The sequence below is a fragment of the Cygnus olor genome, chromosome 3 (genome assembly GCF_009769625.2).
Source record: "Cygnus olor isolate bCygOlo1 chromosome 3, bCygOlo1.pri.v2, whole genome shotgun sequence".
In the NCBI taxonomy this organism is placed as follows: Eukaryota; Metazoa; Chordata; class Aves; order Anseriformes; family Anatidae; genus Cygnus; species Cygnus olor.
The window spans coordinates 2,114,799-2,138,091 of record NC_049171.1 but is presented as its reverse complement, the minus strand read 5'-3'; the positions used below and the strand labels follow the sequence as shown (position 1 = coordinate 2,138,091).

The 23,293-nt window shown below is 48.8% G+C and overlaps 1 protein-coding gene across 18 annotated transcripts in view; it reads right to left on the bottom strand.

Annotated features, from left to right (window-relative positions):
- EXTL3 (exostosin like glycosyltransferase 3) overlaps positions 1 to 23,293 on the bottom strand; it is a 130,418-nt gene that overhangs the window by 61,533 nt on the left and 45,592 nt on the right. For 2 of the 18 annotated variants that reach the window (XM_040554167.1, XM_040554188.1), the window contains exon 3: positions 427 to 530. The exons of 14 other annotated variants lie outside the window; for them this stretch is intronic. The gene's annotated coding sequence lies outside the window, so the exon portion shown is untranslated. Of the gene's footprint in view, positions 1 to 426; positions 531 to 1,377; positions 2,331 to 19,448; positions 19,658 to 23,293 lie in introns of those variants that run through there. 2 more of the 18 variants (XM_040554169.1, XM_040554185.1) reach the window with 2 other exon arrangements.

The window sequence follows — 23,293 nt, the reverse complement described above, 5'->3', positions numbered from 1 at the left end:
AATTAATGGATCTCCATCTCTTCCGGATAGGTAAGCTCAGAACAATCGAGTTAAAGGCGATGGGGCTGGAGCACGCGATAAGATCACCGAACACCGATCCCATGAAGGGAGCCGGGAACGATTTCCGCAGAGCCCTTCCCCAGAAAGCAGCCCCATTTCTGCACCTCCACACGCACAGGGAGGACGGGTGGTATTTATTATCTGTATTTGAGAGCAGCACCGGAGCCTTTTTATTAAAGACACGGAGCAGAACCAAGTCCTGGGCACTGGAGAGGGTTTAGTGGAGGTGCTGAGGTGGTCCTGCAGCAAACGAGGAAAGGAATAATTGGAGTCCTGGGTGAGAAGCAGCATGTTCCTCCCCTACCCAGATGTACGATAGAGAATTGTTTGTACCAGAGGCAGGGATCCAACTCAGGTGGGAAATACCTGCAGCCGTGCGCAGTCGGCTCCGGGCTCTGCCCTCTGCTACAGGCAGCCAGAGAGGCTGGGAAGGATCCTCGCACACATTTGGGACGCTTCCACCCAACGTCCTAATATAACAGCAAGAAAAAAGGTCACAAGTTAAAAGAAAAAGTCATTTAGGACAGCGAGTTGTGGGGAAAGGGGGAATTTAGGACTTCCCCAGCCATAAATTTCTGTCAGATTTCTCTCTGGCCCAACCTGTTCAGCATAGCCTTGACGTTTCCAGCCACTCACGGAGCTACAAGAAGCCCCACCAAGCCTGCTGGGCCATGGGAAGGGGATTTGGGGACGGCAAAGCTCAGGCTGCCAGCGTGAGAACGGGCTGATAAAGCCACGCTGCAGTTAACGAGGATTTCCTGCTTCTGAAGCTGCAGAAACAGTGGTGTTTTTTTTCTCGGAAATTAACTAAAAGTGTCAGTATGGTGAGCGCAAGTCGCAGGAGAAGGAAGTAAAAGCCAAATATGAAAAAAATGCGGTGAGATCACGGCACACAGCTTCTGCCATGGGTCCGATCCTGCCCCCTTGCCTGCCTCCAGCCCCAAACGGGATGCCTCAGAGGCTCGTCCCGTCACCTGGCTGCTGAACCCAGCCCCTGTGCTGAAAGCTTCTTGGTCCTGAGGCTGGCCCCAAGCTGAAGGCGCTGCACAGAGACCCACAACACCCTCAAAACCAAAACAGCCCGAGAAGAACAAGCCGACAGACATTAAAAGCTCAAAACCCTTAACCCAGACGCTCGTGGGGCACTGCCTTTTCCCCCCCCACGCAGGAATGCTCCATCACGTTGGATAGCCATAAACCTCACAGATCCTCAAATAACATGCACTGTAGATATGCCAAAAAAATTAAATAAATAATAAGGTTTTTTTATGCTCTAAAGCTTTTGCTCCATCATTTCAAACCGTGGCGAAATCTAACCCGTGATTCTGAAGACAGCCAGGACCGAGGAGATGTTTCAGTGGGCATCACATCGATAAACTGATGACAATAAGTTTGATTTCGAGTCAACGAGGCCATGCCGGTACCACCTGCTGGCACCCGCGCTGAAAGGGGCAAGTGACCCCGCACCGACAGCCAAGCCTCGTGTTACGGGCTCAGCCATCATCACCTGTGAGCTGTCACAATAAAAACAGCAAAGAGGAGTTTTAAGAGGAGTTCTGCTGTTTACCTGGCTGCAGATTACCAGGGAAACACGCTGGAGATTTCCCCTATGCAAGGTAAGAGACCTTCCTCGTTACTGCCTCAACGTACCGCCAGCAGCACTGATTATAAGAACCTCCAGATGCTGGGAGGCAATAATTAGGTGAATTAAGGCAAGGAAGAGCTAAACGATTTGCCCAGGGCCACCGAAGGCAGTGACAGAGGAATTAGGGGTGTTGAGGAGTCTCCTGCTCGCAGCCTGGTCCCGAAGCCCTAACACAACCCCACGGGACCACCTCCAGTCACCCTGGAGATGGGGTAACTAATTAAAAGAGAGTCACTGGACGTAAGCGAGCAGTTAGATGTTTAAATTAATTACTTCTGCCTCAAAAGCATCCCAAAATTGTAGCAGCAAGAGCTTCTCCTTGCAGCATCCCCCTCGTACAGCTCATTACCTGCACTCAGCCCCCGCTGCAGCTCTCCACATCTCCAGCAGCAGAGATTTCCTTGGGAGGGGTTTCTGGCAGCCCAGCTCGTTTTCGACATTAGGAGGTAATAAAAAAAGGAAATTCATGAATTGGCTGCAGCAATTTGAGGGAGATTTGTGGCCATAGCAACATTACTACGTGCCGCAGGGAACGGCAGCCACTTCGATCCTCTTCTTCCCTACCCTCTCCACACCCCAACGAAGCGAGAAAACGTCCCCAAGATGCCCGTGTGCGCTCTTCCCTTCACTGTCTTGGACCTGAAATCACCAAAAAGTCCCAAGGGCACTTCAGGAGGTCGTCCGGCTCCTGTGCCACCAGGAGGGGCTCCCCCAAGGGACCTGCACCCCCTGGAAGGGGGCTGAGCACCCGCCCACCGCTGCTCCCAGCGAGGCGAGCGCACGGCGGCGATGCTTTGGCAGAGGACGAGCTGAGGGCACTAGCTGTGCTAGCGGCAGCTAATAAACTAACTCTTTGCACAATGTCAACCTTGTAAAGCTGTTTATCGCTGCCTTATGTCACGCGGCTGCTGCCTTCCTCCCTGTCAATCTTAAATTCACCCACAGGGTCCGGAGAGTCTCTCGCGACGCGTCCATTTCGTGCCCAGCCAACGACCCAACAGGGCTCTGAGCTCCCCTCGGGCCTGCAGGGGCTCCGGAAACACGAGAAGTAGAAATCAAAACGCTGAGAAACGAAGCCACGAAGCCGCCTGCCCGCACCCTGCTCCGTGTGCCTCCTCCGAGCTGCGGGGAGGCGCAGATCCGTGCTCGCTATTTTTAGCTCTGCGCATCGGGGGGGAGCCGACTCGTGCTTCCTGCCCCCCCCTACCCCGCCACAACATCTGGGCTCTTCACGGTCATCCAAACTCTTTTTCACCCCCCCCCCCCACCCCCACAACACGGAGCCTGGAACGCGGCAAGGTGGAGCACCGGAGGGGAAGAGGCAGCAAACTTTCCGAATTAGCAGCAAACAGAGCCAAGGCTGCAGCAATCCCCCAGCTGGGACAGCTCGGCAGCAGCGATCGCAATCTGCCCGCTTAATTTGGCCCCGCGGTTTCTATCAGGAGCACGCTAGGAGGAAATTCTTGTACGGCAGTTAAAGCAAGGGGGGTGTCGGATGACTGGGGTTTTATTCCCAGCTGCATCTCAGACCTCCTGCGCAACCTCGGGGGATTGGCTTCATCTGCTCCAGCTCCCCCGCTCGCAGCATTCCTCGGTAAGCCATGAGGGACCTCACGGGTTACAAATAGCAACCGAGGCTGGAAATATCATCGAGAGCGACTTCCCGTTCAATAGGATGTGAAGCGTCTTACAGATTCGCCCGTAACAAGACCAAAGGACTTCCTTACGCCGAATTGATCCAGCCGGTTCCTCCGAGCATCCCACTTTTACAGGGATGAAAGGGGACACCCACGCCGTGCCCAGAGCCCCACGCCCCCAGGAACCTTATTTCAGGATTTATTTCCCTAGATGGTCTCAGACAACGGTCTTGGGAGACATGAAGGGAAAATAAATAAATAATTAAAGCATCGTGGCTGGTCTGGCTTAAATTATTGCCTAAGTCTGACTCTGAAATAAAACCTCAGCGTGGGAGCGAGCCATGCCAGGAGCACGCAAGAAATCTTCGCGGAACCCTCCTGACCCCTCTGCTTCAATCAGACCCAAACTGCAGGGTCCAAGAAGAAATAAAAAGGGACGGATGGCAAGGCACGGATGAGAACATGTTAAATACAACAAAAGAATAAAAGCAAGGAGGAAAGGGGTGCTCATTTCTTTAACCTCACTAACGTACCTCTGAAATTTAAGATTTAAGATTGTTCAAACTGAAGGCATTCTAGTGCTGGGGTCTTCTAGTTTTTCTTTGCAGGGGGCAGTGCAAGGGGGTATTTCTTTGTAAAATGTTTGGAGATGCTCAATCAGATGACCAAAACCAACCTAACGTGTGCACCGTTCGGTTCAAAACTCTCGCACCACATCGACGGCAAATTGTTGGGACAATGCACTCACTCCTCGGAGTAGCTTCAGCGCCAGAAGAGTAATTTGGGGGTAACCTGGCAGGAAAAGATGCAGCAACACCCGTTATCGGGCGTGCAACCACCTCGTCTCGTGTACCCATCCCCACCTGCAGCACGGCGATCCAGTTACTCGGCGCCTGTGCTGAAGGATTCGCAGCTCTGGGCTTTGCCAGCTCCCTGGAAGAAAGGCAGCGGCACCGCAACGCTTCGCGCTCCTTTCAGCCAGCGGGAAGGCAGAGCACACAGCGCCGAAGCAGCCAGAGAACAGACAAACAGCGAGGCTTTGCTTTTGGGGCGAAGTGTCACGAGCACCTCCCGGTCGCGCTGACCTACTTTGCTCCTGGGCTCCTGCTGGACGCAACTCCTACAGCTCTGAAATCTCGCTGAAAAAGAAATTATTTCTTCAAAAATACTCTCTATTCAGAATACAGCACGGGTGGGGCTTTCCAAGACCACTCCAGGTTCCACTAAAATAATTGCTATTTTTGCTGCTGGATTCGGCGAGGGCAGGATCGGAGCGATGCTTAGGAAAACCCACCATGCAACTTCTGCCTTTCCTACAACACCTCTTGGCTGACGTCTACCAAAGGTTAAAATCTCTGTGCTCTTTACAGGATGAAAGGGCAGACTTCACTTCGCAGGGCGAAAGCTTTCCCATCGGCAGGAGTTTTTCCAAAGTTATCATTCAGGCTAGCCAATCCAAACAGAAACCCCACAAAGTACATGGGAACCATCAAGAGAAACAGGCTGTGCGGTGCGGGGCACTGCACGTAGAGCTGCGGCAGAGCAACCTTGCTCAAGCCAGAGCCTCTTTGCTCAAGCGATCCACACACACACATCACAGAAAGTCAGGGCAAACAGCACGGTTGTTGCCTAAATCCCTGCCAAGCCTGCCTCCACGTTTATAGCACCTTGAGTGGTCAAAGCCAAGGCTCTACTTTAGTCAAACTTCTACTTACGGATTTATTTCGAGTCAAATTCAGAAATCTAGTACTGAATTAGAGTTTGCAAAGGGCAACAGGCTAAATGCTCCCTCCCTAACAATGGAGAGCCAAGGAGGCTGATACATTTGCAGGGCAGCAGTGGCGCAGAAAGGCGAGAGAACCCCGGGTTCCCACCACTCCTCAGACTTCCCCGTTGGCAACGTCACCGAACTCTTCCTAGGACCAGATCCTGCTGCACAGCCCCGTTTTTAAGCACAGGGCTGGAAGCCCAGCAGAGCGACCTTCTTTCATTTTTAAGCAAAGAACTTCATAAACTTTTCAAGCCGAAGTTTCCCAAACAGCAGCCAGGACTTTGAATCAAGACGCCGGTAGCAGATTCCTCCTGTAGCCCAGCCATGGTGTGATGTCTCCACTTGCCAAACACCTGCTCGTCAGAAGCGAAGCCTGGCGCTCCGCAGCATGAAACAGACTCTGCAAAAAAACACACGAAGGAACCACGCAAATGAGCCATTTGTTCAGGCTCCCCGCGCAGCAGCCCGTCCCTCGGTGGATCTGATTTCAGACGAGCAGCTCCCGGGGAGCGCATCAAGGTGGAGAGGCACGACCAGAGCCCCGAGAGCTTCATCCAGTTGCTCCATCCCGGATTCTTCTACATCTTGTCCCCCAGTGAGCTGCTCTGATTCATCCCAGAACCAGCAGCAGGGCCGTAATTAGGGAATGAGAGCGCTGGAAAAAGCACACGTATGAATCAACGGTCGCAAGCTGACAGGGCCCCTGCTCCCGCCAGTCCCAAGATCTCAGACTTCCACGGCAGCTGGCATTTAAGTGCTCCGATGCGCCACGAAGATGTGCGGTGACAAGCAGCTACATGCCAGTAACATCAAACAGAGCTGTCTTCAACTACGGCGCCTCCATTTCGTACCGCACAGGGAAGCTCTGGGGCTTCTTTAATTTTGCACCACGCATTTCGTACAGCGCAGGCTTGTCCAAAGCCTTCCCATCGAAGAAACCCAAGCTAGGAAGCTTTACATAACACAGAAATTTTGGGAGAGGCAATCACGTTACGGATGGCAGGGTGAGATTAATGTAGGCTCAAACGAAGTCTTCACCTTCACTCCAGCTGGGGACCAGAAACCTGGCTCCAGTCTTCATCCCGACGCAGAAACTGATGCCTGGTGAACAGACCTAAGCCTCATGCTTTGACTTCTTTGCAAACCATTGCTTGTTGTCGTTTTTCTCTAAAATATCAGCATCTCCAGGGATGATCAACAGGGTCTGCTAAGCAGAACAGCCTGAACAACTGTACATAACACTCATATAATAATATTATACACAGGTACTTCATTCCCACACATTTATATGCCGACTCCAGAGGGTACTGGTACACCAGAAGTGCTGTATCGACACCCAGCAGCTTGCTCCTTCAGCCCTGGTTGTTGTTTTTTTTTTTGAAGTATGGGTGTAACGAGAAATGCGCATACATGAAAGGCGACTCAAAGATATCTGGCTGACCTAAATAATGGTAATTTCCTGGTAATTTCACATAACAACTTCGGAACTTGCAGTACCTCAAGCAATCAATGCGCACTGGGCACGCAGATAAAAGCTGGTCGCTTTTAACTTCGCTGTCTGAGCCATCCCTTCTGCCGTGCGCATCTCTGATAAGTACCCAGCTGCTGCAAAGGAGAACCACAAGACCAAAGTCTCAGATATCCTTTTGATTTTATTCAGCTTCTGGGAGGACAAACTCTCCGGCCTGCCAAAATGATGGAGAAGCACTACAGGGGGTAAAAAACGGTGACTTGCTTTCATCAGGCTGCAGGGTGCTGTATCACTGGAATAAACCCCATCCAGGAAAGGTGCACATGGAGCCTGGAAGTACGGCGTTATCTTAGGGATCTGGATTAACAAGGAGGTAAAATTTTGTTCGCAACTGGGAAGTGAATTATCGGACGTGCATGGGAAATTCCTGCTGACAGTACACAGGCATAAAGATACCTGCTTTTAGCACATTTTGTCTGTTACCCTCATCTGCATCTGGTTCTGCTAACACAAGATGTTTTACGTGCCTCAAACAGGTTTCACTACTCATCTTGTATTTCTCAAAACAAACAAGCAAAAAACCAAGCCCCCCACAACACCAACATTTTTTATCAGGTATTCAAGTCCTCAAGTCCTGGTCACAGCATGAAGAAACCCAGTTAACAAGGTATCATCTAAGGCAACCTGGTGCTTTTTAACTTCTCCTTTGTTCACAACAAGCAAGCAGCCTCGGTCCCTCTCCTTCAAAATCTTAAAGCAGGAGGGATTTCACTTTTGAAGCAATTTAATGGATTAAATTTGAGAATTACACCCCCCGCCTGCCTCTGCCTTTTGGCTCCAGTGCTCCCAGCACCCCAGCAGCGTGCTGAGGCAGCCCGGTCCCTCTGGTGATGCACAGACATGGGTTTCCATCGGCACTGTGCACCCAGCCCGGGGCCAGGGCTGCCTCGTGTCCAGAACTTGGAGATAAGACTTTCTGGTGACACACTTTGCTTGGATTCCCCAGGTTTTCGTTCCATATTAAGCATTGAGCACATTAGCAGGGAAGGGGATTTGTCAGGATGACATCGATATTTGCAGACTGACATCAATAGTTGAGGGTGCAGACGTGCAGACAAAGAACCTGTCTTGTGACAGGCAATAACACCAAAATCAGAGTTTTTCAGAGTTCTAAAGTGGCAGAAAGGACTAAAACTAGAAGAGAGGCAAATCCTGCCATGGGAAGACCAGCTGCTATCAGCAAGCTGAAGGACGACACTGCTGTGCAGCACTGCAGCATGAACAGAGATGGCCCCAAGAACATGGTCCTATCTTGGAAGAGTGCCTCATCTGGAAGAGTTCAGCCCCTACACAGGGAGAAGGCAAGAATAAAAATGCACAAGCGGATAAATAATAGGAACAAGGACTAAACGCAGTGCCTGTGCCTACAGCAGTAAGTTAAATCATGCCTGAGCTGACCCAGACAGCCCCGAGGTAAGGGTCAGGAAGTGGCACAGGCTGGGGACTTCTCCCAAAAGAAGCTAGGTCAGGGCTGTCCTCACGTGGAGGCTGTTTAACAATGCGATTGTGTCCAGATGGTGCCAGGAGGGCTCAGGCCAGGGAACGGGTCCTGGCACCAGCCAGTGTTAAGCTGGAGGTGCTGAGGTTTCCACAGTCCTTGCCCTACTCACCAAAAGCCTCTGTCTCAAGGCGCCAAAGTTGCACCACTGTTCGCAATAGTCTCCCATTTCAGAATGACCTACGAGTCCAGATTTAGCACCGTAAGAAATGATGATGGGGGAAGTTCCAGGAAAATCTGAGTGCACTAAAAAGGCAAAGGGAAAAGGCCTTCCCCATCCCCATCCTCCCCAAGAGATACACAACATGTTAAAGCCTTTTTTTTTTTTTTTTTAAGCAGCAGCATCTTAAAACTGCAAAACTGATGGAAGAACGGGATCTAATAGGACCACAGCTCCCTACTGCCCCCTGATAAGGGACCAGCAAGGAGAAGGGTGGCAGCCCTCAGTAGCACTGCACCCTGACCGACCAGGGGAAGTGCTTGGGGCTGGATGGGGAGGAGACAAATACTTCCATGGGGGTAAATCTTCCAAATACATCAACGTTTTGAGTGTCTGCTCACTTAATACTGGAAAGAAATGCGTGAACTCCCTGTAAGAGAGCACACGGAGCTGCTTCACATCCTCTCTGGTGGGCAGGACCTGCTCTCTGCGGGATTAGCACTTAGCACCTGCCCTGCAGCGAGCGACCCGCACGCTCTGTTTGATCCCATCATGAAGAGAAGAAAGCGTTCCCTGAAAAGGTCCCTGCCAACCGGCCACCATCGATGACTAAAACACGCTTTATGCAATGAAAGATTTGAGAAAAATCCATTCTCTGAGCAGTTCAGGAGACACTTGAAGGCTTCTCTACGGTGTATATTCCAGCATGACCACTGGGACACCTCAGCTCGAAGGAAGCATGCACTCCTGGCCCCAAGAGCTTTCAGCTTCTGACTGATAATCCCTGTCCTCTTGCCTGGGGAAAACACTTGGCCTATGGGGAGAAGAAATTCCTGGCTTAAAGAAAAAAAAAAAAAAACATTAATGCTCTTCTTTCCTGAAGTGCTCTGAAACCAACGCGTAACACCAGGAACCAGCCCACTGCCCATCCCCACGTCCACCATTTTGAGTGTCCCTATTTTAAAAAAAGCTCTTGGCTTTGGTGTCTGCTCCTGGCAAAAAGCAAATGGGTACTCGAAGGTTTCCAGTTGTATTCACTTTGTGAACTCAGCAAAATGGACTGAAAGAATAGAAAAATTTAAAATTTAAAAAGCGGGTTAACAAACTGAATCGTCAGGATAATTAAACTCCATCTAATAAGCCCGTCTATCCTTTACCTATAATTAAATAAGGAATTCATTAGAGGGGAGCAGTATGATTTTAATGCCAACAAAGGAGTATTATCACGATGCCTGTGACTGCTGATAACCGCATACAAGGGTCGTGCAACTCACACAAGCTTTGTGTATTTACTCATGGGCTCAAACCAATGCTGAGACATTAATTCTTGATGCAAATCAATGCTGCCCAAATGAATTACAGGCACAGAGAACCTCAGCCTACCAAACAGAAACAAAACTACATAATTTGTTAAAGTTCTGTGATGCGTTTCAGTAGAAAGGGTGATTTCAAGATGCAATATTACAGGGTCTAGCCTTAAAAGCACATCAAGGTGTTTTTACAGAGAAATTGCATTTAGTCCGTGATGCCTGAGAGGAACTGTGGGTCTCTCACTCCTGCTCACACACTTACCTAGCAGCCATCTGCTGGAGTGCAGCTGGAGCCCAAGTGTTCCCCTGCTAGCAGAAATTGGAGGATGAACACGACTTTAAACGTGAATACACAAAAAGAACAGCAGCTTGAGAGGAGGAAAATTACTCAAATTTCATTGCTTCCAAATGTCTGCAGAAGCAGCATCTTTGCCTTTCACTCAAAGATCGTAACACTTGCTTTTCTTCTTTATCTCCAGTTGATTTTACAAGGAAAACCAGGATCAGAGCATTTGCCAGGAAGGATGAATTATGTGCATGGATTCGAGAGGTTCAAAGCAGGTTTGCCCTGAAATCTGAGAATCAAGTTCTAAGCAAGATTATTCAGCCTTTAGTACATCCACAAAGAAAAAATCCACGAGAAAACAGATTCATGAGCTACTCAAACTTTCCTTTGTTTTTGGCCATTTTTGGAGCATCTTTAAAACCTTTACATTCCACAGAAACATTAACTTTCTCATCGAAGATTTCAGAAAAAGGATAAACAAAAATTGCAATTTCCTAAAAGCATAGAAGCGGTTTTTCTAATTTACTGCTTTATTGCTTTAGAGGATAAAAAAAAAAGCACAAAGAAACAAAAATATTACGTGGTTTAAAGTTATTTTAAATTTAATCCCGCTCTGCTAGACTGAAGTTATCTTACTGTGTAGAGGGACAGGAAAGGCAGATTCCTCCTGATGATGTGGTAGGTTTGCTGTGCACCCCGAAAACAAACACAAACGTGGTAAGTGAGACACAACACCCGGTACCCAGTCAGTATGCCCACATCAAAGGCAAATAAATGGGGCATGAATAAAAGCAAGCCAACACCTTGTGACAAGAGCAAGAATCCCTGGGTACTAATCCAGTGCTCACATCACTATGAGGTCATTTGGGGAAAGCTATTCTAAAAGAAGTATTCATAAAAAAAACAATTAGCTCAACCATACTACACCTCTATTTACAGAAGCGACCTCTTTCAAATTGGCTTAATTTTACTCTGGAAGTAAATTAAGGCAAACCTTCAGGCAAATTTCATTCCGAGTAAGAACCAAACTTCATAAACTTCAAGCAATTGAACCAGCCAAGTTGAATTCAAATTAGTGTGCTTGAATATGCAGACGGACCATGAACCTCAAGGCAATTCTTCTAAACATCCTATGGCACCCTCAGCCCTGCTTTCTGTTCCCAAACCAAAGGCTCAGCATCACCGTCCCTGGGGGTGTTCAAGGAGAGGTTGGACGTGGTGCTTAGGGACATGGTTTAGTGGGTGACATTGGTGGTAGGGTGATGGTTGGACCAGATGAGCTTGGAGGGCTTTTTCAACCTTAATGATTCTACGACACCTTAAAGCCCACATGGTCCCAAAGAGCCCCCACTAGGTGACCTGTTCGGGCCCAGGCTTCCCCCAGTCCCATCCAGCCTGGCCTTGGGCCCTGTCAGGGATGGGGCACCCATAGCTCCTCAGGGCAGCCTTTGCCAGGGCCTCGCCGCCTTCACCGTGAAGAGTTTCTTCCTAAAATCTAACCCAAATCTACTCTCTTTTAGCTTACCATTACCCCTTGTACCCCTAAACAATCCCAGCCCTCAGCCTTTTTTCCCAGAAGAGGTGCTGCAGTCCTCTAAGTCTTTTTGAGGCCCTCCTCTGGAACGGCTTCTTCTAGACTGCCTTGCAGTCGATGATCATCCCTGTGCCTCCTGGACGGCTGTATTTCCGCAGAGCTGTGAACATATAGCTGTCTGGGGCTTTGAGATCCTGCAAATGGAAAGCATTACACCATGCTTAGGGCTATTATACTTGTGCATTGAGTGCCATAGCCCAGCAGCCAGCCGTTAAGAGAAAAAGTTGAGACACAAAGCTCTCACAAAATAGCTCAATGGGAGGTTTCTGTTCAAAAAACGGGAGACTAGGGAATTGGAAAATATTAAGGAATAACAAATTCATCTTCCAAGTTCATTTCACTGCATCAACTCTGTTAAGCAAAAAAGACTGCTTAGAGGATATGAATTGAATTAAGCACACCAGTTGAGGGAAAACACGACACGGCGGTGAGGGGGAATAACTCAGCCAGCTTCAGAAAAGCAGATCTGCTAGGAGAATGAAAAGGCCACCGGGGCGGGCGGACTGCAGAGGTCAAGCATGAAGAATGGACTTCCAGCAAGCTTTTAAAGCGAGGGATGACTGAATACGCTCAAGCTCCCGAGGCACAATTCAACAACTAAATCCAGGCCCAAAGGAAAGGCCTACAACAAGTTCAAGTAAACAAGACAGAGATGGGGAAAAAATCCTCAGAAGGGCCATATTCAAGACGTACAGAAGGAAACAAATAATGACAAACTTGTTGATCTCTTCTGATCCAGGCACAGAAAGAAGAGCCCCAGAGCTAAAAGTAGCTAATACACAGCTGGGAGAGCGCAACACGTACGATGGCTCCCCATATTTGAAGAGAGAGGAATTATCTGTCAATGGTACACAAGGCTGTGCTTGGAATGACAGAACTGCAATTTCAGAGGCGTAATTTTGAGCTCTCTTCAGATGAAGCTCTGCTGGAAGATCAAAAAGACCCCTAAGAGCAGGAGTAGGAGTCTCATTTTTCAGCAAGAGAAGCCCAGGATGGTGCACAGGGGAGCAAGGTTCAGGCCGACAGTCTCCCTCGTTACTCATCTCAACGCGAAACAAACTTTGTGTGAGATTTCTCTAGTTTGCTTCATTTCCTCTTACAAGGCCCTGCTGGAAGCCACCCACCCTTTATTCCCCCACCCAAGGCTGCTGGTCCTGAAGGACCATTGCCACAAGAGCTGCATGCCCTGCCAGAAATGGGGCACAGTCTCCTCGGTTGGGAAAGGGGGTTAGCAGGAGGCAATAACCATAAATATAAAGGGACAGTGAAGCAAAATTTGTTTCCAAATACCATGCAACACTCTCCCTGACATTTCTCAAACGAGCATCGTGCCTGACATTTCTCAAATAAGCGTCACGAACTCTTTAACACAAGAAATAACGAGAAAGCCTCCTCCGACTGAGGCCTGCTCTGGGAATACCCCTCCCAGCACATCACAGGCAGCCTGAGGGCAGCTGGAAACACAGCGCCCTAAGATCAAACCTCCACGGTTGCATAAAGAACAAATGACTATTAGGATGCTCAGATGAGCTCATCTCTTGTTCTCAGACTTGTTGGTTAAGTCACTGTTGACTCAGAGCTCTTCCATTCCCTCTGAAGGCGTCATGCACAGGCCAGCAGTGCCGGGCTGCATCGCAGCTATTTGCTGTCCCTACCCAACAAATACCACAGATTTTGGTAAAGAGTGAAGTGCAGGCAACACGCTGGGATTTATTGCTTGAAAAACAACTACACGCTTGGCAGAATTTAGAATTCTCTTCTAAGGAGAAGAAAATTTTCTACATGTTATGTGGGAGTCACACCAGCCTGCTCCCATAACGAAGTTCGCACTAGCAAACAGGGACACAAACCTCCATGAAGTCACACATCTCCCCCACCCTAGTGGGAGCCAGGGATGCTCAATTCAATTTGGAGTATCACATCCCTTGAGCCAGAATCATCAGGCAGCAGAGAATAAGCACATCACATCCTGCCATGTACTCTGCAGTGTGTGGCTTGGGATCTGAAGAGGGAAAAAAAACAAGTTATCACACTGCATTTCATTTTTCTGGCTCTTAAATCCTTACCAATAAGACAAGAATTTGTCACTAAGAGCTAGCTCACTGTCCAACAGAGATACATGGGGTGGGACAAACTCCAGCCTGCTCTCCCACAGCATTACTTTGAAGAGCAAACAGGAGCAAGGGTTTAAGTGCTAAAGCAAACAGACCGAGCTTCAACACGGGGGCTGATGAAAGTGGCCAAGAGCAGCTATGTACGAAGTGTTTTTGTAGCCTTAATTCCCACACATAATTATGAACTTAAACATTCAACGACTTCAAATGATACCTTCCACTTTCTTCAAGCTAAATAAATAAATCAGGAAAGTCTCATACACTTTTAAGGTCAAGATTAATGAATCCTCAGAAGAATAACAGCAATAGTTAAACTTTCCTAAGCGGTAGACTTGTGGGGGTGTTCTGGAGCACCCAGTTTTCCTAAAACCCACTTTCCTACATCTGTACTTCCCTCGTAGGCAGCCTGTGAGCAGCCTACCTACAAACTCACCTAAAATTGTGCTGTGCCAAACACCATCTACAAGGGCACGCCGGGATGGATGAAGGCAGCCAGATGCAGCACACAAAGACCCAGTCCCACTGGAAGTATCAATAACATTGAACTTACTTCAAAATGGAAATACTCTTCCCATTTTACACACGTGCTTAGGATCTTGTAGAAAGGCTGTAGCAGAACCTGGGCTGAACCTGTAATTTTTGAGTCTAAGAATTGTTAGGCTTAATATTATTCTCTTGGAAACTATGTGTATACCCAAGCTTTCCTTTAAAACTAAATTTGCGTGGTTTAGATTTTTAAAGAGACCTTCACAAAGTACTTCTAGCAATAGAATTAGCATTTAGAAGAACAAAGCTGTAGGTCTTAGCTACCCAAATGCTGCCAGTATGCACTCACAGGAACTTGAGTCCAAGGGATGGAGGGATTCATCTGGTATTTCACATCCACCTCAAAATAAAAAGTGACAGGCCATGTTTTCACTCATTTCCCTGCGTTGTGACCGGCACGCTGCCCAATCTGGGCCAAAAGGCACTGGGATTTGATAAATGATGACAATATAAAAATAATTATAAAAGAGGGAAAAAAGAGTCCCCACCAAGGGTATGTAACATGGGACACAAATAGTTTGTGATGGAAAAGAACAGGTTTTATTCTCCCCTCCAAATTTGGAGAGCGTGCTATATTTTGCATAGCGAGCGTGGAAAAGGAGTAGGGGGAAGAGAGTATCAAAATCAAAACAAGTCACAGGGCATCAACAATCCCTTGATGACAGGAGAGTAGTTTTTGTTGGCATAGCTCACGACAGCTGGAGGAATAATTGCAAAGCTGAGCGAGAATGCCTCGAATATATTTCGCCTTTAGATTCTCAGATGAAAGATGCTATCCGCAAGCATTTTGCAAACATTAATTAAACCCACATAGCCCCCTTTGGCAGATCAAGAAGTATTTATCCTTATTTTGCACAGAGGAATGAGTATCTCTGGCACTTTCAACATAAGGTATCTACTCTTTCTACCTATGAAGTGCCCCACAGATATACATGGCATTAAAGCACAAATTAACATTTCCAGTCCAGTCCTGTCCCTAGTGCACAGCCAGGATAGAGCAGATAGCTTTTCTTTCCCTCTGCCTACTGCCACAACAGAAGTCTTGACTCTAGAGGAAAAGCAAGACAGCTTTGAAGATCAGCTTTGGCTGTGAAGATCAACAGCAGAAGTGAATACGAGCACTGTAAAATGCTTTAAAACACCACCGTCCCTTTATGAGTAGCGAAAAAATGAATAAAAAAATCCATCATCTGCTCTTCCTTTGGTTTTCTTCTTCATCCCAGGTGATTTGGAGACTGACTGAGCTTCAGGCTGTGAAATGTCTTCCCCATTTCAGGTAGTCCTTGTGGGACTGCTGCTTTTCAACACCACTTTATGGACGCACGCCCCTGTAAAGTCACAAACCAGGGCAACGTCCTGTGCTCCTGCGCCACTCACCTACATTCACGCTGCCACTTCAAGAGCTCCCCTGCAGGCAGGGAAAACCCCATCCTCGTTACCCCCAGCGATCTGCCTGCCGTATCACCAGCTCTCTTCTGCTGTAAGAGGAGAAATATTTCCAGCATCTCCCCCACGCGATGCTCCAATTAGGGACCCGAGTCCTCAGCTTTGGCTCAGTTCCTCCTCACCGAGCCCGAGGCAAACGCCTGCGAATCCAGGAACAACCAGGTTTCATCCATCCTCCCTCTAATTAGACATTATATCAGCACACAGAAGTATTTCGAAATAACTTTATGCCCAGCCATCAGCAACTACTGCTACCGTTCCCAACAAGCTTCCTGTTCTATATACGGATATAAGTGCACCGCTCTCCAACGTGATAAAATAAAATACTATTAGTGTAAATGTATTCCTGTGTGCTGCCTTACAGCAGGGAGAACCAGGGGAGAAAAAAAAAAAAAGGGGCAGTGAAATATTTACCAAAAAGCAGAAGAGGCACGAAGAATTTGAGACACCTGCGCTGGCGGGGCAGTTTTACTGCAGGAAAGATCTCATCCCCAAAAGAAAAGCAGTCAATTATTTGCCAAAATTACATGGAAAATTTTGTGTTTGAGAGGAGGGTCAGTGTGTTGGATCTGTGAAGAGTAGCTGAGAACATCTGCAAGGGCAGGAAGATTATGTATAAACACACAAATGTGAACGAAAATGCCCAAACCCACAATGGCTGAGATCTTACCATGAGAATAAGCAGATTTGGAGTTTTTCCCTCTTTAAAGACGCCCTTAAGGCAGCTGATTATTTACGTATTTCATATGGAAATACATCTAATGGTGTAATTGGAAAGGGAACCTAAGAATAAGTGGAGCACATCCGAAGACTTAAGACAGCAAAAGGCAGAAAATCTACAACTTGTGAAAAATGTCATTCCGACAGATGCACAGCCCAGGAGAAGCTTGGATGCGAACACAGTGTAAAATAGATGGTTTGAAACCTTGTTCTCATTTTAATTTCTTCTCTAACATGGACTTGATGAAGATCCCCTTCTGCCCTACTGCTGAACATGGAAGGAGGACCTTGGAAGAGGTGAAGAGTTGTCCTTCCCCACCTTGAAGCTGGACAAACACAGCTCCTGCACTTGGTACTGCAAAACCAGGAGGAAAAACCAAGCAAACCCACGTGCAGCCAAGCGTCTCAGCTCCCCTGGACATGCCAGCTCAGTAGCGATTACAGGTCCACCAGTTTCCTATATCCTGAGTACAGAGTTAAAGCATTCTTTGGCCTAAAATACTTGCCAAGAAATACGAGTCAGGGGATACAAATTGCCATTCAAACCACCTAGTCTCACAGCCTAGACTATTTTACCCAAATTCAACATTATTCCAGCCATTTTTTCCTACAGCACAGGAGGTGAGGCCATTTTCAAACTGCCCATCCCAACTCCAACTGCTCCCTAACCCCACTTCACCAGCCACCTGGGCCAGCCTGCCTTGCTAAAAACCCATCTCCCAGTATTTCTACCCATAGTGTAACTAGGTTTTAGGTATATAAACACACACATATGCGCACACATGCATGTATACTGAGATTTTAGGATCCCATTTACGCTTTTAGGATCCCAGCAGGGCACGGTGACCACAGAACCCTAGAATCATTAAGGCTGGAAAAGACCTTCAAGATCATCTCGCCCAACCAGCACGCAGAGCAGGAGCTGGAAAGCTTTCCCTACGCTAATCCTCTGCCTCAGTGGCCTTTCCTGGGAGCTTGCAGAGTCGCAGCACAGGGTACGGTTCGCAAAACCAGGCTGCTAGGTACTGCAGCACACCGGGACCACCACTGAGAAGTCAGCTTAGTGCCCACCGATGCGGGGCACTGCCAGTTTCTCTCTGCTGATCCAAGGCTGAGACCTAAGACCCAAGTAAAGCTGAAACTTGGCCAGGGAAGCAGATACCTCGTTGTGCAATTCCCGTGTTTGTGTGCTGTTGCAACCTGGCACTGCCAGGAGACGCCAGAAATGTTTTGGGGTGTACGCAGCAGGTGTTTGTCACTGCATTTAGTTACCCCTTCTCTGACCCCCTGCCCTTGTGGGGTCCCCCTGGAGCTCTCTCTCCACCCTGCCTCGTGTGCCAGAGCCAGCCCAGGCTCTTCCCACGCAGCCAGTCGCTTCCTTTGCTGCTCACAGCTGCTTCTCCAACCTGCTCGCTCGGGATGAAGGTGACAGAGGGGTTAAAATAACACATCTCAACTGCACTGTTAGTTTTCAGTGATAAGAGTCCACATTTTTTGGCTTGAAATTTCATCTCTGCCCTTGGCTTCTAGTTAAATTAAGGCTGCGCAGGGTGAGGTAGATACAGAAACATTTTTAAACGTGACCGTTACGCTCAGAGCGCTTCCTGGAGAAATGTATGCATTTGCAGCACACTTCATCTCGACGACACCTCCGAATCCAGGCAGTTCCAGATGAGAAGTGCCGTTTTAACACACCGCACCGTGAGGCAGCTGCACCGACCCTACCTGGCTGCTGTTCTGGGGTCCTCCTGACAAAACCTTGCGGCTTTTGGTCTGGTTTTGGACTTGCACTGCCCTCGGAGGACACAGCACCGAGCAACACACCGCACATCTTACCTGCGCTGAGTCTCAGCACCCGAGGCTGCAGGAGGACGAGAGCTGGCAGGGGTGGGTACCCTGCTGCGGGCAGGGGCCAGGCCACGTTATTTCACCCTTTATGATAAGAGGCAGAGCACATTTTTGGCCTTCCCACACAAATCCATAGTTGCGTGACTGCCAACTCTTTATCGCTTCCTATTTCACTTGTTTGTTTTTTTTATAAACCTTGCCCAAGGTTACACTCAGTAAAGGTTTCTCCCTCGAAACACAGCATTAAAAATATTATCACAGCAACATCTAGAAATTGCATTAAAACCCTTGCTGAGCAAGGCCTGCTTTTCAGAGGGCAGAAGAGCAGCAAGTTCTGCTCCAGCTGCAGGTGCGGCACCTCGCAGAGGCTGGCAGGCTGTCCTCCTGAATTCCTACAGATCGATAACAGCCACCTCTGCTCACTCTCTCCTGCCCACGGGAGATGAACACAGAGCACACATTACTCCCTAGCCTTGAGAACCCTGCCAGCCCGTGGACACGAGCACGGGACAGCTCAGGACCAGGCACAGCAGCTCAAAGCCCTCTGTCGAAAGCAGCAAACCGTTTCAGAAAGAGCCCACCAGCTGTTTAACTCACCCCCTTTTTCCACCCAAACTTCAGAAGTAGGCTGGAAGCCTTCTCCTAACTCCCAGCTGCTACTTACATGCGGCCTCACACCACCATTTTCCATTTGGGGATTGACATTGCCCTTTAAATCAAAGGATTTTTCCCCTCTATGGTGCCTGCGCTAGATATTCACAGGCAGTAAATATTTAAGTAATATTTCCTAACCTTCCTGCCCACCCTTCAGCATCCCCAGGACTCCTCTGTTACCACTCTGCAGCTGCTGAGGGCTGGCTGCCGGGGCTCCTTTCGCAGCTCCCGTGCCCAGGAAACGTTTCACACTTCGGAGAAGCAGCAGTTTCTTACAGGCAGATTCTTCCAGATCATCCTTCACCGAGCCTAATGACTCTGGAAAGATCCCTGGGGAGCGAACGCTTTGCTGCCAAGGAGCTCCATTAAGGATCCAACAACATCCAGCAAGAAACAGCAAAACATTTTTTTTTTTGTCCTCCTCTTCAAGTTGGCCCTAGCACAGAGAACATCACAGAGCATATGCTGCGTAAGCGACCTGCCCACAATTCTCTGCACTTTTTTTTTTTTTTTTTGAAGCAAGGTGGCTGCAAGCAAATGCAGCTGTTTCCAGGAGAGGTGGCTTGACTTTGGATAGCAATGCGATGCAAAAGCACTGCTTTTCGGGCTTGCCCCACGCATCACTTACCCCAGGAGCAAGCAGGACATCTGCAAACACCGTTGAAATACCGACACGTACTGCTGGTGGGCAGCACTTCGTTTAGGAGGTGGTTTCACGCTGCAGCTCCGCTGATCTAACGGCCTCTTGCTGCCGAAAAGAGATCTCGTTCCCTGCTTCCAAGCCTGCATCCCCAGCGAGCTGACTCGGGGAGTTAAGCTGGAAGGAAACCACCTCGGCTGCGAAGGAAGGAACCGGGTACACATCAGCACCGAAAGAGCAGCGGGAGCGAGCCCTTCCCTCGCAGCACCGGTTTGACGTTGTACCGGTTCAGCTACGACGCACGAGCGCGCTCTAAATTTAGACAGCTTTCTAACTCCGAAGCCGCGTCTCCCATCCATTATTCCTCTTCCACCCCAAGCATGAGCCGTTCCGTTACCGTTATAAACGCTTTCGTATCGCCACCGCTCTCTCCGCCCTAGGGGAGCAGCCACCAGTCGTCGTTAGAGTGGCGCCGTTTTTGAGCGCAGACAAAAGCTGAGGCAAAGCTAATGGTGGCGAAGGACAGGTTGCCCAGGGAGGGAATGACCACAGGTTTAGGAGGAAAGGGAAAAAAACCTGCAGATGACTTCCCTGCGCTTGGGTCATCGCTCTGTAAAGCTCTGAAGGGTCACTTCACAGGTTATAAGTTATGCTGCTCTTGGCTTACCCACTTATTATCCACCTCAGACAGCAGCCAAGTCCTTTTCACGCACACACGATCTAATGGGAACGCTTACGCTGAATGAAACGACCAGGAGGAAAAAAAACAACACAGGCCTCCCTTCAGGCAGGGGATGCCACGATGCCAGCAGGTTCCCCCGCTCCCTTCCCTGCCTCCTTCCGTGCGTTTCCACCTCCTCTGCAAGGGGGAAAACCTCTCTGAACACAAACTCTGGGCTGTGAGGGCAGAAGACGTGGCTGTCGATACTTCTCTCTACCCCCTGCTGTTCTGAGATTCCCAACAGACCTTTCCAAAGCTCTTCCTGTTCAGGTTTTGCTCCATTTTATCAAGTTTCTGGAGCGCGTGAAGGCAGACACGGAAACCTTCCAATTCTGGCTATTATGCAAAAGTCAGCGTTCAATAGCCAGTAGCCAACTTCTGCCCCTTTTTTATTTTCTGCCTAATTATGGCTCGAAAAACAATGTAGCTATAACATACACTTCTTTAAATATTTATTTAAATATTTAAATATTTCTTCCTGTATTGAAATAAAATCCAACGTTAGACAGTAATACACTAGTGACATCTATCAGGGATGGCAAGGGTGAAGTTGGTCTCTGTTCCCACACACTTCATAATCTCACGGTAGTATTGCTGATAAACGAAACTAATAATAATAATCACAAAAATTTTTCAGTCTAAAGTTTAAGAGTTGAAAGATTCCAGAACTGCTGAGAAAGATCAACAAACCCCAGCTCCGACCAGAAAGGCTGAAACGTTCGCTTTCAGGCCAAATGTTTTGGCAGCTCCCCCCCAGCTCCATCCTGCAAAGGATTCAGAGCCGTGGTTAGAGCCAGCAGCAGAGCTGACAAACCATCACACCCTGACATCTCAGAGGCAAAAGCGCAGAGAAACAAAGACACACTTGACTGGCAAACCCTAGAGTACCAGCATAAATTAGCTCCCAGGAGACCTGAACGAAGGCTTCTTTTCCCCCTCAAAGGCGTCACCTCCGCGATGCCTCACGGTGAGCACTCGAGGCAGAATTAAAAAGGACATTAAATCTGTCCACGGGGGAGGACAGCATCTGGATGGGCAGGAGGAGGCAGAGCATCCCATACACGGGGCAGGAGGGGAAAGGGAAGCAGTGCATCCTCCTTGCCTCAGGGACAGTTTCAGTGCAGCAATGAGTTCATATTTTTCACAGGAACTGCCCTGTAAGACCCATACTGCACCTGTAAGACCTAAACCATCCAGAGCTGCAGCTACCCCAGCCACTTGCAGGGAGGGTCGAGGCACCGTGCAACGCCCCCGAACTGATTCCAGATCCAGACGACTTCGCGCCAGCCTCCCACACCCTGCTCCTGCTTTCAGAAGTGGAACCACCACCAGGCAAGAGAATAACCTGGCTCTTCGGAGATTATCCTTAAAGATTCAAGTTTCCAGGTACGTTCCCCTGTCTAAAAGGGGTCCAGGCTGAAGCCTGCTCGTAGAAGCAGAAGGAAACCTCTTCTGCCCACTACTTGTCACGGCGAGGTACGCCAGACCCCCCGCCCACCTCTCTGCACCAACATTTCCTCTTCCAAAGCTTCAAGCATCATCTCCGCAGCGAGATGCCCGTGACCTCCAGGGCTGGTACATCCCACAGAAAGGCTGGCCTTGGATTTTAGCTCGTGTGCCGCTTTGGAGGTGGTACCAGCAGAAGGGGCTGCAAGAAACGAGCGTTGTCCAGCCATCAGCATCACCAGCAGCGGGTCTGAGCCCTACCGAGTACAGGAAGCACGGGCCAAATCATTTCCAGAAGGGAAAAATGCAAAAACCTTGCTATTATTTTTGGGAGATAACGTTGATTCCCACTCTTCTTCCTTTGATTTGCAGCAGGAGGAAGGAGGAGCATGCAGGAGGGAGAAGCAAGTTGTCTGACCAGCAGCTGTTCCATCAATACCGGCACGACGGAGTCGCGAGCATCTTTCTTGCCAGAGCAGTCGCTGCTGAAGTAAGAGCTCTGCCTTTTGAAGAGGGCTTTAGAACCTCAAACACGAACGTCGGGCTAGATTTTCTTCCCAATCAGAAGTCAATTATCCTGCTGAGTGATGACAGAACAATCCCACAAAGTAAACCCTTTTCCTATCGGGTCCTCCCGTGATCCGATCGCACCGGAAACTTCCTGGCTCATACAAACGCGAGGAGGATTTCACTCGTGCTTCCCACGACCGTCCCCGGGGGCCTTTCTCCAAACCTTCAGTGGAGGAAAAGCTTCGTCTGACAACACGAGGTGAGGTACTTTTATCCAAACTGAAATTTCACTGCTCAATCTTTTAGCGAGTCCGAGGCTATCTAGAGAGTGTTTGCCTCCAGCTGTCTGTAGATTTCACTCGCAGAAGCAAATTAGTGCTACTGGCAAACATTACTTAACTTGTTCCCTGCTCCCTAATCGTTACTATAGTAATGCAAACCTCCCGGAGAGTCCCTTTAACACTTTTTTAACCTCTCTGAAATAGCTTTATTATGGTAAATAATCGCTGGAACGTTTTCCTATCACGAGCAAGTTATAAGCTGTCCTCGGGCGTTGGCCCCTGGAGTATTCTCGCTAAGAGCCTGCGACACCATTCTGTTCCCGGGTGCCAAGGTCGATACAGATAAATGGCTTCCACCACGACGGGCTCCCACTACCCCGATTTGGATAAATGAATGAAATTGCACTCGGGAGGAGCAGGGGGAGGCCAGAAGGTGTTAAACAGAAAGCTGGCCAATCCCCACGCTGCTAAGCCCGTTCTTCCAACGCAATCCTTTAACGAGCACAGGCGGTCAGCTTTCAAGCTAATCTACTATCCATACACGACATCCTTTTGGCAAATCTGGATGTAACTTGGACTTATTTACCTGGCCAGGGCGCAGGCTAGAGCCACGGTAGCCTTTAGTTTGCAGGGAAGATCCCGTGTCATCGCACAGGTTCACTTAATCCAGCTTTTCTAACTCATCCTGCAAATAACATTAAGCAGACCTTCCCAGGAATGGTTCGGGAATGAACCCAGGAAACAACCCGGAGAAGAGCAGCAGGGGAACTGTGGAGCCACAGCCCAACAGGGAACAGCTGAACTTCGAGATTCAATGCTGAAAAAAAAAAACGCTAACACCAAGTGGACAAGATGGATGGAGAGCTGCAGACCTG